Genomic DNA, 13245 nt, shown 5'->3' on the forward strand with positions numbered 1-13245 from the left:
TCTTAACCACTGCACCACCAGGGAAGTCCCTGGAGGATTCTCTTGGTAGATGCTTTAATAGTTACTAAATTTCCCAAAGGTTGGTTATTAAAAAACTGAAAGTCTCCAATATAGCTACCCTGCCATTCATTATTATTGTTGTCTTTGTTATTAGTTTAACAAAGTATTAATAAAATTTATGGTTGGAGTCAAGTGCAGAAAAAATTTGCAGAAGGAGGGAGGCCAGAGGAAAGAGGAGACAAAGATGGGAATGGGCAGAGTCAGCCATGCCTTGGGAAATGCAGGCGTATCAGGAGTCCAGAACTGGGGGCTGGGCTTCTGCGGCAGCATCAGAGGAGGTGAGATACCAGTCCTGGTGGAGAACCTCCACCCATGGATCCCACAGAGGAAGAGTGCGTTTTTCCTCTGCTCATTGTTGGGTGGGACACAAAAGAGGTGACTTCTGAAGCCCCTTCACGTTTATCCTAAGACCATGAGGTAAGTGAGTGATGGACAGGTTCACGTTACCAGTAACCGCAGATGTACCTGAAGGTATATCAAAGTCAAGGTTAAGACAGGGGATGGGATGCAGATGAGCAGTTGTAGAAAGCATCCAAGTGCCCCAGGAAGGAGGCATGACAGTCAACTGAGAGTGTGGAGCGTGGTACCCAGAGTGTGTTCTTCTGGACTCAACAGGACCACTGCTGGCTTCTTAATTCGAGCTTTCTCTTCAATCTTTTGGCCCATGCTAAGCAACATCCCTTGATTGCCCTTTCCTTTATACCTACTTCTCCTCCCAAATACCCCCAATTTGTCTGACTAGTCACTGGCCATCTGCAGGACTCAACTAAGCCAAACAGGGGAGATTCTCAGCCTTTTCTTTGAAACTACATTCAGGTGCTACTGGAGACACCAAAGTCTCAAAAATGAAAAAAGAAAATATCTCCAGCTGAGACTGAGCACAGCATTGACACACTTAGCCCACAAAGCTTCCTTTTTTAACCCAGCTTGGCTATTGGGAGCTGTCAGATCCCAAGACCAGGGAGCCTTACTCCTCTGGGTGGCCATTCCTTCCTGCCCATTCTCAACTCATTCTCCTCTACAGCACTTACAAGAGTGTACTTTCCCAGTCTGTTTAGGTCTTGAGTCTTAGCAAGAGGTTGGATGGTAAATTTGTGTAGAGAGGAGTCCCACACTGTCTTAATCTGTTTGGTTTCTGAATTTCAGGTAGCAAGCTGTGAGAATCCAGACAGCACGGTGTGTTCCAAAAATTTATCTGAGTCTCTTAAGTTCTCGAGTTTAGGCAGCAAAGTTTACTTGTACCTTTATTTATTTCCATAAAAGTGTCTCTCCCTTGACAGTGGGTTTCTTGAGGGCAGACCACCAGATTTCTCTTTGTTTCTGCCTGGCCCATCATGTACTAAGTACTTGATAAATAAATCAAATTATACAAACAAAAGTAGAAAACACCGCTTAGACATTGGGATGGGTAAACTGGATCAGATAGGATTGGACACTAGAGTATGAAAAACACATTGAAAAGATTCAGAATATGAAATGAAGTTCTCAATCCCGGTCGTCTATTAGAATCATCCAGAGAGCTTTTAAAACACACTCTTGGTTGGGCTCCATCCTGGACCAATGAAATCAGAATGGAGCTTTTGGAAATGGGAATCCAAGGTTGAGAACCACTGATTTAGCCTAATTTGCTAAGCCCCATGGTGTGCCTCTCCTACTGGCGCTAAGTTTACCCTCTACCAGTTGACACGTGTTAGGAAAATCTTTCCATTTACAGACATTTGTTTATTTGCATGGAGCCAGACAGGCAACACCCAAGTTTGGTGAAGCATTTGGGCCGTTGAGAATGTCAATATCACTCGATGACTGTGTCCATTTCATGAGAATTTACTAAGCCCAACAGAATGCTAGGTGCAGGGAGGGTTATGAAAGGACCTAAGACAGGGTGCCTTGTTTCCAGGAGAGAAACTAGGCTAAGGTGGTACCTGTGAGCCTTTACAATGCAATGCATCAGCAGTCACATGCCAAAGTGAATGATGGAGATCAAGATGGTGGTGGGAGTTCAGAGGACATGGCGAGTTACAGAGGGAGGTCAGTCTTGAGCTGGACCTCAAAGGAGGAGTAGGATTTGAAGAGGTGGAAGTGAGGGAAAAGAATACTTCCAGTTGCAAGCACTGGTAGTGTAGGGCTTACCAATGATGAATTTCTCTGATCCACTCTGGCCCTTGAAATGCATCTAGTTCTCAAGGGTCCCAGGTGAAAGTCCAACAAGGATGCAACATCTTTCAGACTCCCTTCCTTTGGTCCTCTCATCAGCTCCCTGATGCTCTCACTTCCTGGTCCTTCACATCTGGGCCAGAAACTCCCCCAGTTCCCTTGAGTCAATGATAGATCTAGACTCCTTGGTCTTATGGTCCAAAGCTTGGCTCTTCACTTTTTTGTCTTCAGCATCTCTGAGATTGTTAACTGAGAGACATTCTCTCCTATGAGTGGCTCCTGGACCTCTCTCCAGCTGGTCTAGTCCATCCTTCTCTCCTCCCCACCAGCTGTACCCCAGAATTCTAAGGCATTGTCTCCGCCAGAGCAATGAGGAAGGTAGCAGTCGATGTCCGAACCTACAAGAGAGCCTCTCAACCATTTTCACGTCATGGAACACATAGGAAAAATAATGATATCCACATAGTAAATGGAGCTCCCTGCTCTCTGCTATCTTGCAGAAGTGACTGGCCCTGAGGGCTGAGGGGATGGTTATCTCTCCCTGGAACTGGGTTGCTGGACGTCAGAAGGAAAGCCGTGTTCCAAGCAACTCTGCTGCTAGCTGATACCCTAACCTCTGCCAACCTCCAGACCAGTACAGCCATTCTCAGTTAGGTTTCCCCCATCTTTGGAAAAAAAAAAAAAGAGGAAAACTTTAAAAGAGTTACAGACATTAAGGCCAAAAATGAGATATTTTGGCTTCAAGACTAGACTTTGATCGCTTGGTAGGACTCAGAAAACTGGTTCAGACTTGAGCAAGAAAGTGCCTCTTGTCAAAGTTCCTGGAAAAGATGAAAATCTTAAGGGTGCAGAGCAGTTGTGCTTCTCCCAATTGAGACAGAACCCTCCTCTTGCTAAGGTGACATGTTGTCCAGTCATTTTCAGCTGGACCCTCTCAGCAGCCATGGAGGAACTGTGATCAGGAAGAAGATTCCCATGGCTTAGTGGGACCAAGATGGGATGGAGGCAAGGTCCCAGCGCTGCGGCTCAGAGGTTCCATCTGCAGGGCAAATCGGTGCTCAGTGGACAAAAGTCCACTGGGGTCCAGACAGGACGTGGATGACATGACATAGTAGACATAGTAGAATGTCCCAAGGTTGGCCAGAATGTCCCAACAGGTGAGGGAGAAAGGCGGCAAGCAACTCTAGAAACTTAATGCCCAGGCAGGAAGGTGGATAGCCAACACAGCCAGACTCCTGAACCTCCAAGGCTAAGAATTAGCAAGGACACCAAAACTACTTCCTCTCCCCTATGCTGCTGCCATGCTGGGGATGGCCCAACGGGAGGGAGTCCAAAGCCAAACTGGAGAATCCCATCGCCAGGGCGGTAGTCTGGATGGACCAGCCAGAGAGAGAGAGAGAGACAAGCCTGGAGCTGGAGAAGAGAGGAAAAGCTAAACTAGGGTGCCACATGGGATTAGAAACAAAGCACAGGAGCGGCCAAGAGTGATCGCTTCCAAGTTAGGAATCGTGTCTGATGTATCTCTGTGTTCCTCTATCTAGCACAGAGCTGCCATGAGGTTGAATTAATTTTTTTTTGTGGGGGGGCATCTTAGTTCCCCGACCAGGGATCAAACCCGTGCCCCCTGCAATAGAAGCGCGGAGTCTTAACCACGGGACCACCAGGGAAGTCCCGAATTAATTTCTTTTTAATCAAGGGATCACTATAGAGCTGAGCCCAACGTCATAAGGATCAAGCGTCTCGGCCACAGAATCAAGGGCTGCAAGGGCTGAGAAAGCAAGTCAGGCTGGCTTGCTGTGTGTTAGATGCCTGTGCAGGTTATCTGGTCCTGTGGCAAGGAGAGCTTCATACTCCAGAGAGAACCAAAACACAGGGCCAATACTAACAACATCACTGCCTTACAAGATCCCGAGATTCCGGAGTGCTTTCCGGTTCACAGGGGACACTCAGTAACGTATCCAGTGCATCTGATCTGCACAGACACCTGCTGAAGATATCCAAGAGTGGGTGAGAAGCGCTCCCCTTCTTCTGACCGGGCTTTTCTTTCCTGACTGCCAATAAGATGGAGTGGACGCCAGCGGACTGTTTACCTACAACACGTGTGCAGTGGGAAATCGGGAGGCCCATAGGAGGGACCTTGTCTCCATCCGAAAGCCAGCTGTGCCGGGAGCCCTGGTGGACGAGAGACTGGGGAACCAGAATAAATATTGAACTTTCATTTTGAAGCACTGTGCTGGTGCGGCTGTTGCCCTTGTGATGGGCAAGCCGTGAGGGCTAAATATTTACACTTTCTAATGGTTCCCACCAAACTGCTGGATGCCCTCACTCTACTGTAAGTTATCTATTTGTTCGTTCATTCATTCATTCATTTACTTACTTTCTTATTTTTAAAATGTGTTTGTTATTTTGGGAAAGAGGTTGGGAGGGGGAGGTGTCACACAGACACAGATTCTCTTCCATCTCAGAGAAAGGAAATAAAACCACAGATGGAAAGTCAAGGTAGAGAAAGTGCTGACTGGCTTCTAGATCATTTACTCACAGCTGTATTTAAAAAAAAAAAAAACACAAAACTTTAATTTGGAATTATTTTACCAAAATGTTACAAAGACAGTAAAGAGAGTTCCTGTATATCTCTCAGCCAGCTTCTCCCGCCGTTAGCATCTCACTTAAGTGTGGTGCGTGTGCCAAAACTAAGACAGTGACATTGGTGCCACGCTATTAACTAAATGCCACAGTTTGCTCAGGGTCACCAGTTCCCGCATTTCTGCCCTTTTTCTGTTCCAGGATCCAATCCAGGATCCCACATTTCATGTAATCGTCATACCTCCTTAAGTATCCTTTGATAGATGTCAGTTTCTCAGTCTTTTTCTTGTTTTTTTATGACCTTGACAGCTTTAAAGGGTGATGGTCTGGTATTCTGTAGAATGTCTCTCAATTGGGGTTTATCTTATGTTGTCCCATGATTAGACCGAGGTTATGAGTTTGGGGGAAGAATACCATGAAAGCTTTGTGCCCTTCTCACTGCATCATAATGGGGAATACACACCGTCAACATGACCTATTACTGGTGATATTAACTTGATCACTAGTTTAAAGGGGTATGTTTCTATGGAGTTCCTATTTTTCTATAGAGTTGTTCTTTTTTCTCTTTCTTTATTCTATTCTTTGGAAGCAAGTCGCTAAGTCTAGCCCACACTCAAGGGGAGAAGAATTAAGCTTCACTTCTGGGAGAGGGGATTATCTAGACATACTATTTGAAATTCCCCTGTAGGGGAAATTTGTTCCTTCTCTCTCCTTTGTTTGTTTAATGATTTACTTATATTAGTGTATCAGTTTCTCAGCACCACCATAACAAGTTACCGCAAATGGGCTTAAAAGAATAAAAATGCGTTCTTCCACAGTTCGGGAGGGTGGAGGTCTGAAATCAAGGTGTTGGCAGGGTTGGTTCCTATTAGAGGGTCCAAGGGAGGACCAGCCCGTCTCAAGCCTCTCTCCTGGCTTCTGGTGGCTGCTGGCAATGCTTGCTGCTCCTTGGCCTTAAAGGCATCCCTCTGGTCTCTACCTCCATCTCTGTATCACCTTCTCCTCTTCCTATAAGGACACTCTAAATTCAGGATGATTTCAGCTCGAGTTCCTTAACTAATTATATCTGCACAGACACTGTTTCCAAACCAAGTCACATTGCGATATTCCAGTGGACATGAATTTTGAGGGGACATGATTCGATCCAATACAATCAATATGGACTCAGGAAGATTTATTGTGTTCTTTAGATTCGAATCTGTTTGTTTGTTTCCTCAAATGGTTCCAGCTTTGGCCCTGGGGAGCTCTTCCAGGTTAGCGTTTGTACCTTTTTCACACGTCCCCATCTTTCCTTCTCTTTTCTTCTCTTTTCCTTCCTTTTCTCTGTCTCTCTCTCTCTCTGTGTGTGTGTCTTCTTTACTTCCTGACAGCAAAAGATGTTCCAGGCTCATCTTATATTTTCCCTGTCCTAGCCCTAGAATCAGCCATTTCTCCAGACAGCTCCGATTCCTTTTACTGGAGAATGTTATTTAGAAATAAGGATCCAAGCGTTGGGTATGTTTGTTGCCAAGAGGGTGTGGCTGCTTCTGGGTCCTCTCTACAGACAGAGTTAGAAAATATATGTATATGTGCTAAGTCGTGTACACACACATATCTATATTCATTTCTGTATCTCTAGATCTATATACGTATTAAATAAGTTCTTACCGCTCTCTCCAACTGCACACTGGACTCTAGCCTTCCCTCCAGTGAAAATGTAACTTCTTTTTCTGGTGGTGAGAAATTTGGCTCTTGTATCCACAGTTTATTTACTTATTTGTTCAGCCCTGGCTTACACGTAAAGTAGTTTCAGAATTGCTAAACTGTACCTCTGTGAGAAACACATTTTCCAATGAGAAGACAGTGTTTTGTACAGTGCTTTCTGTCTGTAGCCTTACCGTTTCCAGTTAAAACACCATTTCCCACAGTTACTTAAGTCAGCTCCTTCCCCCTTTCCCGTCCCCCCCGACTCCCCTTCAGTGTGGTTAAGTCATACATTTGCGATACAGTTATTAGATCCATTTGTCAAAGTCTCCATGACACTCTAGGATCCCCCAACCTCCTGGTTGGTTTTTAAAAATAGCCTTTATTGTTGAGAGCAGTCTTAGGTTCACAGAAAAAATTGAGCAGAAGATACAGAGATTTCCCATACAGCCCCACCCCACACATGCACAGCCTCCATGTTTTATCAACGTCCCTCACCAGTGTGGTACATTTTTTATGATTGATGAACCTACACTGACAAGTCGTAATCACCCCAAGTCCATAGTTCAGCTTAGGGCCCACTTTGGGGTTTGGACTCATGTACAATGACATGTATCCATCATTATAGTATCATACAGAGTATTTTCACTGCCCTAAAAACCCTCTGTGTTTAGCCTTTTCATCCCTTCTCCCCCTCCTCCAGCCCCTAGTGGCCACTGATCTTTTTCCTGTCCCCAATTTTGCTTTTTCCATTATGTCATATTGTTGGAATCACAGTATGTAGCCTTTTCGTAGCTTGATAGCTCATTTCTTCTTAGTGCTGAATAATAGTCCATTGTCTGGATGGACCACAGTTATCCATTCACCTACTGAAGGACATCTTGGTTGCTTCCAAGTTTTGGCAATTAGGAATAAAGCTGCTATGAACATCTGTGCAGAGTTTTGTGTGGACATAAGTTTGCATCTCCTTTGGATAAATGCTTAATAGTGTGATGGCTGGATCCTATGGTAGTGTACATTTAGTTTTGTGAGGAAAGTACCAAGCTGCCTTCCAAAGTGGCTGCACCATTTTGTATTCCCATCGTAGTGAATAAGAGAGTTCCTGTTGCTCCACACCCTTGTCAGCATTTGATGTTGTCTGTGTTCTGGCCATTCTAACTGCTGTGCAGTGGTATCTCCTTGTTGTTCAAGTTTGGATTACCCTTGATGACATATGATGTGGAGCATCTTTCCATGTGCTTATTTGCCATCTGAATGCCCTCTTTGGTGAGGTGTCTGTTAAGGTCTTCAGCCCATTTTTTAATCAGGATGTTTGATTTCCTATTATTGAGTTTTAAGTGTTCTTTGTATATTTTAGGTAATAGTCCTTTATCAGATTGCCTTTTGCAAATATTTTCTCCCTCTGTGGGTGGTTGTCTTTTCATTCTCTTGCCAGTGTGTCTCACAGAACAGAATTTTTTCATTTTAATGAACTCCAGCTTATCAATTATTTCTTTTGTGGAACATGCCTGGGGTGTTGTATCTAAGCAGTAATTACCAAACCCAAGGTCATCTAGATTCTTTTCTATACTATCTTCTAGGAGTTTTATAGTTTTGCATATTACACTTAGTTCTGTGATCCATTTTGAGTTAATTTTTGTGAAGGTGTAAGATCTGCACCTGGATTCTTTTTTTTGCATGTGGATGTCCAATTTTTCCAGCACCATTTGTTGAAATGTTGAAAAACCTGTCCTTTCTCCTTTGTATTGCCTTTGCTCCTTTGTCAAAGATTGTTGACTATATTTATGTGGGTCTGTTTCTGGGCTGTCTATTCTGTTCCATTGATCTATTCTGTCTTGATTACTCTAGCCTGATAGACTTGAAGTCTGGTAGCATATATTTTTTTCTTCTACTTCAAAATCGTGGTGGCTATTCCGGATCTTTTGCCTCTCAATATAAACTTTAGAATCAGTTTGTTGATATCCACAAACTAATTTGGGGATTTTGATTGAAATTGCCTTGAATCTATAGATCAAATTGGGAAGATTTAACACCTTGCAATATTGAATCTTCCTATCCATGAAGATGGAATATCTCCCCATTTATTTAGGTCTTTGATATCTTTCATCCGAGTTTTGTAGTTTTCCTTGTACAGATCTTGTACACATTTTGCTAGATTATACCTAAGTATTTCATTTTTAGGAGGATGTTTATATTGTTTTAAATTTCAAATTCCACTTGTTCATTGCTGCTATATAGGAAAGTGATTGACTTTTGTGTATTAATCTGTAACCTGCAACTTTGCTATAATAGCTTATTAGTTCCAGGATTTTTTGTAGATTCCTTTCTACCTTTTTTACATAGATGATCATGTTATCTACAAACAAAGATTGTTTTATTACTTCCTTCCCAATCTGTATACCTTTTATTGTTTTATTGCATTAGCTAGGACTTCTGGTATGATGTTGAAAAGCAGTGGTGAGAGGGAACATCCTTACCTTGTTCCTGTTCCTTTCAGGAAGGCTTCAAGTTTCTCACCATTAAGTATGCTGTTAGCTGTAGGTTTTTTGTAGATATTCTGTACTGGGTTAGGGAAGTTTCCCTGTTTTCCTAGTTTACCGAGACTTTTTATCATGAATTTGAGTGTTGGATTCTATCAAATGTTTTTTCACATCTACTAATGTGATCATGTGAATTTCCTCCTGTAGCCTATTGATATAATGGATTACAATACTGATTATCAAATGTTGAACCAACCTTACATACCTGCCACAAACTCCACTTGGTCATAGTTTTATAAATCTTTGTATACCTTGTAGGATTTGATTTGATGATATTTTGTGAGGACTTTTGCATCTATGTTTATGAGAGATATTGTTCTGTAGTTTCCTTTTCTTGTAATATCTTTGTTTGCATTGGGCATTAGGGTAATGTTGACCTCACAGAATGAGTTAGGAAGTATTCCCTCTGCTTCTATCTTCTGAAAGAGATTATAGAGAATTGACATAACTTCTTCTATATTTTATTTTATTTATGTATCTAAGAAGAGTTGCTGATTTTTCAGTTTTTTCTTGTTAGGACAGAGTGGTGGCTTCCAAGCTTCTTTCATGCTGGATCAGAAACTGGAAATCCTAATTTAAAAAAAGAAAAATTGTGTATGGTAAAGTTTACTCTTTGTGGCGTACAGATCTGGGGGTTTTGACAAATGCTTACAGTCAGATAACCACCACCCCGATACTATACGACACAGTTCCATCACACACACACAGTTCCCTACTTTCCGTACTTTAGTCAATGAGATGCATTGTTTCTTCAAGATCCTACTCTGAATAGGTAACCCTCACGAAGAGCACTTTCCCACCCACTACTGAGGACCCTGACTGCTATGAGGTGCACAACCATTTCATTGCTGACAGTACAAGGTGTGGAGTGGCTCTTCAAGGGGATGTAGAAAAGAAATGAACTTGTAGGAGGCTGAACAAAATTTTAAGTCAAATAGAGCTTTCTGAAACTAATGGTTTAGCTATTAATGATTTATTAATGTAACGTAAGAATAAACAGATATTAATTATTGCTGTCTTATGTACTCATCTGGTGCCGGACGATTTGAGAAAGACAGGAAACTTACTAGGATGAGCGATGGGGGCTGGTAGGAGGCCCTTCCGGTTAAGAGATTTGGATTGAGTGCATCAACATTTATGTCCATTCCCTTCCCAAACCCCATCGACACAGTGGAATGGAATAAAAAGATACACCCTACAAGGACAAAAAGAGGGATCCACACAGGCGAAAGACTTCAACTAAACGGGACTGTCCCCCAATCCAACCACATGGCTCCCCTCCCTCCTTCAGGTCTTTGATCAAAGGTCATCTTGTCAATGCCACCCACACTCTGTCTACCCTATTTAAGATTACAACCCAACACCCTCCTCCCCACACTTCTGATTATCTTTTCCTGCTCTAATATCATACATAACATACTTACTTATTATACCCACTGCCTGTTTTGTTCACTGTTATATCCCAAGCACCTAAAACAGTATTTATCACATCGCAGGCCCTCAATACATTATTTGTCAAATGGATAAATGATGATGGTGGTCAATGGGTGAATGGATACTGACTTCGCTGAGCTGAGCAATCCATGGATACCTATGGTGGAGCCATGAACAGGAAACCTGTCCAGCAAACCCAGAAGCGGAGGCACCAAGTGCCTCTGAAGGTGGGACCAGAGACCAGGGCTTCTTCACAGATTAGATGAGAATTCTCCCCACATCCAGGCAGCCAGGCAACTGCTCCTTTCCCACCCTTTTCTCCCACATGAGCAGAGGATCAGAGAGGAAGGTCCCTCTAGAGGGAAATTAACTGACCTGAGATGAAGACTGACAGACATTGACATCTGAAGATCAATAAGCGATGTCTAAAAGTGAAAACATCAAGAACTAGCAGGATAATTATTCTAAGTTTTATATACTGTCTGACTTTTCAAACATGTATTAGCTTGACTTAAATAAAATCAGACTGAAAGAAGAAACATCCTGGGACCCCTATTTTGTTTGACATCATCAAACAATTAAGTTGACTTCCCAGATAATTAAAGTTTTACTCTGAAAGCCATAACTTCTTTTTTTTTTAACTTTTATTATGGAACTGTTTAAATGTACATGAAAGTAAAGAGAACAGTATAGAGAATCCTGATGTACCCATCATCTAGGTTTTTTTTTAAAGTTTCCAATACGGTTTCATTTATTTTTATCTATTTTACTTATTTTACTAGAGAATTTTAAAACAAATTCCAGACATCTTACAATTTCTCGCCAGAATACTTCATATTATATCTTAACAAATAAGAACAATTAGATTACTCGTCTTATAAAATTTCTCTGACTTTGTATTTGTCTGATTCTTTTCTTGTGCTGTTATTTACAGTTTTCCTCTTTTTATTTGCTGTAAATGTGTCGACTTGGGATCCCACGTAGATTCGGGTTCATATTTCATAGCATCAGGGGGCATATCCCATTCTTAGTGACGTGAAGTTTGATCAGTGGGTTTAGGGATTGGCGACCTGACTCATCCATTACGATGTTTCCTACCAGAAACTTAATGGTTTCACCATCCAGTGATCACATTGGTTTATCAGACATTGCAAAATGCCATTTCTTCTAGATGTGTTCATTGGTATTCTTATATAAAATAGAACTTTCAACTCTTTGGATATCCTGGGAAAATCAGTATAAATTCATAATACTTTATTTATTTAATATTTTACCTATTTAATCTCTTTATTTTCAGAATAATAATAGGTGCCCTAACAACTTCCAAGGACATCCAATAAAAGATGTTTGTTGCTTTGTTTTGAGTAATCATTATGGACAGTTTTCTATTAATAAAATCAACTTTATCAAAGCATAATTTATATAAAGTATACTGCCCTCATTTTGACAAATGTATAACCTACTACCTAATTACTACAATCAAGATACAGAATATTCTATGACCCCCCCCAAAGTTTTTCTCTTGCCCCTTTGCAGTAATTATCCCTCCACTTCCATCTCCAGGCACCCACAGATCTGCTTTATTTCACTCTTAATTGGTTTTGCCTGTTCTAGACTGCAATATAAAAGGAATTATACAGTATATACTCTGTGTATGGCTTCTTTCTCATTGCATAATGTCTTTGAGATTCATCTGTGTTGTTACATGTATCAACAGTTTGTTTCTTTTTTTATTACTGAGTAACATTCTGCCTTATGAATATACTACATTTTTTTTAACCTATTCATCTGTTGTTGGACATTTGGGGTGTTTCCTCCTTTTGACTATTGTGAATAGTGCTGATGTGAACATTCATGTATGAGTCTCTGTGGAAAAATGCTTTCATTTTCTCTTGGAGTAGAATTGCTGAGTTGTATGGTAGGTGAATATTTAACTTTATAAGAAACTGCTCAACCGTTTTTCAGCGTGGTTGTACTCTTGCACTCCCACCGGCAACATATGAGAGTCTTAGTTGTTCCACATCCTTTTCAACACTTGGTTTTGTCAGTTTTTTTAATGTTAGCCATTCTAGGGGGTACGAAATGATATCTCATAAAGTTTTAATTTGAACTTCCTGATGACAAATGAAATTTTGAGCATTCTTTCATGGACTTATTGGCCATTCATATGTCTTCTTTTGTGAAGTGTCTGTTCAAATCTTTTGTTCATTTTTTATTGGGCTACTTGTCTTATTATAGTGTTGGATATTCTGGGTATAAGTCCTTTGTTTGATACATGGATTGCAAATATGTTCCCTGAATTCATAGGTTTTTATATATTTGATGTATTACTGTCCACTGCAGTCATTATTCTTTTTAATGGTCAAATGGTCCTATTTTTAAGACAAAGCTTTTTAAAAAAGAATATGTATTTGAACCATTTTGTACAGGAATATGTGAAACGCATCCCTCTGGTTTTAAACAAAATCTCCTGAGCCCACAGATTTTGATAAATCATGAGTGTCATCTTATAAATACTCATGATTCCCTTCGGGTCTGACGAGGGAGAAGATGCTGACCGCCTCCTTAATAGATGATGCCACATCACCATGGGATATAACTCTAATGAAATAAAGTTGGTTTATAACAAACATGCCAGAACTTCCCAAACAAAATGTGACTTGTTCTGCATACAACCCGAGAGACGATCAACCTATTCCAAAGAAGCTGATTGATGCAACTCAGCCCAATTTTGAACCCTTCTTTGGATGGCCTTCAGATTCCATTTGGGCGTCTCACAAGAACATCGACT

This window comes from Grampus griseus (genome assembly GCF_964374135.1).
Source record: "Grampus griseus genome assembly, chromosome: 11".
NCBI classification, from domain to species: Eukaryota; Metazoa; Chordata; class Mammalia; order Artiodactyla; family Delphinidae; genus Grampus; species Grampus griseus.